Genomic DNA, 4,866 nt, shown 5'->3' with positions numbered 1-4,866 from the left:
GAGCGCTTGCCTTGCAAGCCTGAGGCCCTGGGTTCGATTCCTCAGCACCATATAAACAAAAAGAAAAAAAAGCTGGAAGTGGCGCTGTGGCTCAAGTGGTAGAGCACTAGCCTTGAGCTGAAGAGCTGAGGGACAGCGCCCAGGCCCAGAGTTCAGGCCCCACAACCGGACCCCCCCCCAAAAAAGATTACACCTCACCCTAGTTTCAATGACTATAAATAAGAAATCTAATAACAACAGATGCTGGAGGGGATGTCACCAAAAGGGAACCCAACCACATTGTTGGTGGGAGTGTAAGCTTGTTCAACCACTTTGGAAAGCAGTATGGAGGTTCCTCAAAAGAATACACATAGAGCTCCCTTATGACCCAAAAATCTCACTTTTGGGCATTTAACCAAATTATCACAAACAAGACAATACTAAAGCTACCAGCACAACTATGATTATTGCAGCATCATTCACCATAGCTAAGCTGTGGAAACAACCCAGATGCCCTTCAGTAAATGAACTGATCAAGAAATGGTATGTGTATATATATAAATGGAATTCTATGCCTCTATCAGAAATCATGACATTGTCCCATTTGTTAGGAAATAAAAAGACTTACAAAAAATTACATTAAGTGAAGTAAGCCAAGGGCAAAGAAACATAGGTCCTATGTTTTCCCTTATTTGCAATAACTTGTATATGTCTAAGATAATCTTACCAGGCAAGTAGAAAAGATAAAAAAAAAGCTATGCAAATAGTGTTCTCTTCCGCAACACATATACTAAAATTGGAACGATACAGAGAAGATTAGCATGGCCCCTGCGCAAGGATGACACGCAAATTCATGAAGCGTTCCATATTTTTCTTGTTCAACCACTTTGGAATGCAGTATGGAGGTTCCTCAAAAGACTTCACATAGATCTCCCCTATGATCCAGCAATCCCACTTTTGGGCATTTACCCAAATGTTTACAAACAAGACCACACTAAAGCTACCAGCACAACTATGTTTATTGCAGCATTATTTACCATAGCTAAGATATGGAACCAACCCAGATGTCCCTCAGTAGATGAATGGATCAAGAAAATGTGGTATATATACACAATGGAATTCTATGCCTCCATCAGAAAGAATGACATTTCCTCATTTGTTAGGAAATGGAAAGGTTTGGAAAAAATTATATTAAGTGAAGTAAGCCAGGCCCAAAGAAACATAGGTCCCATGGTTTCCCTTATTTGCAATATTTAGTATAGGTATGAGTCAAGCGGAAAAGGTCAGATAATGTGATGTTAGGAAAATGAACCCTTAAATATGTATTTTAATGTTTTCGTTTCTTTCATGCATGTGTTTCTAACGCATTTATAAGATTATTTCTTTGTTGCTTTGTATGTCCCTCCCTCACAGTGTAACCCCCGCTTTCACTATATTTGATGTCAGTATAACATGTGGAGGAGATGGGGACAAACAAGTCGTTTAAGGATTCAGGTGGACCTGTTGCAACAATGAGAAGTACAAAATGTCATGTCAAAACCAGCTTACAATGTTGGTGTGGGGGGGGAGGGGAGTATGATTGGGTGGGGGGGAGGGGGGAGGCTGGGAAGGGAGGTGAAGGGTAAACACAGGAGGAGGCTGCAATGCTTGGTAAGAAATGTATGCATTATCCTGCCCATGTAATGGTAACCCCTCTGTACAGTATGTTCTCAAATAAAATTAAATTAAATTAAAAAAAAAAGCTATGCAAATATGACCATATAAGATGATGCTAAGTGAAATGAACTTTAAGATAGGGACACAAGAGGTTTTATCTTTCTTGCTCTTGTTTTTAATGTACTCATAATGTACTATGTGATATTTTTGTTTCTTTTGTTTGTTCTTCCCCCATGGTGTAACCCCTGTTTCTACTGTATTTGATTCTGATACCCTGCACCTTGTCTAAACAATTTTCTAATTGTAGGAAGGGAAGGGAAGTAAGAAAATGCTGAAGGAAGGATACAGGATGACTCATTGTCACAAGATGTATAAGACACTATGTTGAAAATGAACTTAACAACTTTGGGGGGAAGGAGTTGGGGAGGTGGGGAGCAAAGGGATCATAGGGGAAAAGCAAAGGGTGAGGTAACAATGCTCCATAGGAAATGTATTCATTATCTTACTCACGTAACTCTAATCTCTGTGTAGAGTATTTTACAATGAAAAATACATAAAATAAAAGACAGAAGTTTGATAAAAGGGAATCATCGAAAATTCCTACTCAAAACATTCTGCATAGGCTATGTTAACAGATAAAGTCAATTTGATTACTTAATTTTTATAGAACTCTTCAAATCAGAGAATAACTCCTTCTTTTTCAAAAGTAATTCTATACTAGGTATTTGCATTTCTATAAGGCATAGAGTAAGTGTTTTTTTTCTATTTAACTAAGGAAAGAAAAATAAAATATGAAATAAAAAGTAAATTTTATTTCACACATGCTAGAATCATTGTTATCATAAAGACAAGAGTAGTGAGAATGTGCACAAAAGATAATCTTTGTACACCATTAGTGGGAATGTAGACTGGTACAGTGATAATGGAAAAGATAATTTCCTAAAATAAAAAAAAAATAAAACCCCCATACGACCCAACAAGCTTCCAATGAATGTGCAAAGACAATATGTATATACACACTTACATGTATAAGCATACATGTACATATATACATATATAATATACACATATTTATTGTGTATGTATATAAATGTAGTGGAATTCATGCGTATGCTTATACCCATATATTAGAATGCTAGCCTTAAGAAGAAGGAAATTACAAGTTTCCTTAACACAATTGAAGCACAAGTCTATTAGCTTATTATGCTAATTAGAGACAAAAGATGAAATTAAAATTCTTATTGTATATATTTTATTACAAATTGCATCCAAAGTAAGATAATCAGATCCTTAAGAGAACATAACCCTAAAAATTATGTATCAATAAATGATCTAAAAATAGATGAAAAAAATTACTGAAGTGAAGGAAGGACTAGAAAATTTTAATAATGATGGAAGATTTAAATATTTGTCTTTCAACAACTGGTAAATGTCCCTTTAAAAAAATCTGTTGATGCTGGGTGCTGGTGGCTCACACCTCTAATCCTAGCTGAGATTTGAGGATGGTGGTTTGAAACAAGCCCAGGTTCTTATCTGTAATTTATCACCAAATGGCTGTAAATGGAGCTCTTGCTCAAGTGGTAGAGCACTAATCCTGAGCTGAAAAACCTTGAGGATAGTTCTCAGGCCCTGAGTTCAAGCCTAGGAGCTGAAAAAAAAAAGAGTGGAATACTCATTGTTTTTAAGATGACAACCCCAAACTGATCTACTGACTTGATGTAATCACAATCAAGATTTTAGTAGACTTTCTCAGAAATTGGCAATAGTTTTGGATCCATAGAAAAATTCAAATGATACATGACAACCAAACCAATAATGGAAATAAACAATGCTGGGATATGAATATAACAAAAATTCAAAAATTATTATAAAGAATAAAGAACCGTGTGTGGATTCAGTATAAGGATAGACAAGAAAATCAAGAGAATCATACAAAAACCAAAGATAGAAGCACATATAATTATAAAGTGATTTTTTATAAAGACACAAATACAATTCAGCTGACTGTGGACATCTATCACTTGATAGACCTTATATGAAATGGTACAGCAAAGATCACCTATCAATGGCAAAATAAACAATGCACACTAAAACCAATTTAGTACATACTTCATACCACATACAGAAATTAACTTAAAATGGGTAATCGAAAAAATTGCAAAACTGAAGAATTAGAAAACTTCTAAAAAAAAACAGGAGAAAAGTAGACACTAGAAAAATATTTACTACAGATGACATCAGAACAATAACTTGTAAGACAAAAAAATCAATAGATTACAAGTAAGAATTTCAATTATTCAAAACACTCATGAGAGAACATCAAGCCACAACACATATTGAGATGAAATATTGGGAAAAAATTTCTCACAAATAGTTGTGCTTAGAACATCTTTAAAAAAACACAAAAATTAAGAAAATAAACAAGCAGCCAAATGGCAAAATGTATATTTGAAGACATTTTAACTAAGCTAATACATAGATGGAACTGAGAAAATAAAAATGATCATATAATTTTTCATTGGTCACATACCAAATAATACCAAAATGTGATAGACTATCACTAAAATGTTAAGTAGTACAGAGCCTATACCAGAACGTGCAAGGATGTGGTGCAATCACCTCTGTCACATTAATACTGCTGCTGGGAATGCAATGAGAGATAGTTTGGAAAACAGTTTGACAATTTCTTAAAGAATAACTTAGTAAATATATAATCAGTCATTATATAACTATGTCATTAACCCAAGATAAATCAAAGCATGGGCCTATTTAAATACTTGTAATTTTTTTCAACTTTATTTATAATTAACTTAAACTATGACCATCTACATGAATTTATTTTGAATGCTATTTAGTAATAGAATGTAATGCATTTTAATGAACATGGATGAATCTCAAAATAATTTTGCTCAGTGATTGAACTATAGCAATATTTGCTTATATACCATATGATTCCTTGTATAGAGAACTCTAATATTTAAAAATCAATCTATAATGCCAGAAAGCAGGTCAGTATTTATTAGATGTAGAGGGGAATGACAGAAGGATTATAAAGGGGATCCTTAAAGCATTTTGGTGAATGATTAATATGTATGTTTATTCATGGTGCTATGATTTTGTAATTTTAAATGAATACCAAATGTGTATATATACTTGATATATGAAAAAGGATTATGATGTTATACCATGTAAATGACTCAATGAAGGTATGTATACATATGCTTATATATA

General features: G+C 33.7%; 1 non-coding gene across 1 annotated transcript; it reads left to right on the top strand.

Moving 5' to 3' along the window:
- Window positions 1-745: 745 nt before the first annotated feature.
- On the top strand, window positions 746-852 carry LOC138840602 (U6 spliceosomal RNA). Its single transcript, XR_011376155.1, has one exon. It is a non-coding gene; the product is annotated as a U6 spliceosomal RNA (small nuclear RNA).
- Window positions 853-4,866: the final 4,014 nt, after the last annotated feature.

Source organism: Dipodomys merriami, unplaced genomic scaffold (genome assembly GCF_024711535.1).
Source record: "Dipodomys merriami isolate MVZ:Mamm:240054 unplaced genomic scaffold, mDipMer1.0.p SCAF_3, whole genome shotgun sequence".
Lineage (NCBI taxonomy): Eukaryota > Metazoa > Chordata > Mammalia > Rodentia > Heteromyidae > Dipodomys > Dipodomys merriami.
Note: the sequence above shows the minus strand (reverse complement) of the source record. Positions and strands in the feature narration are given on the sequence as shown.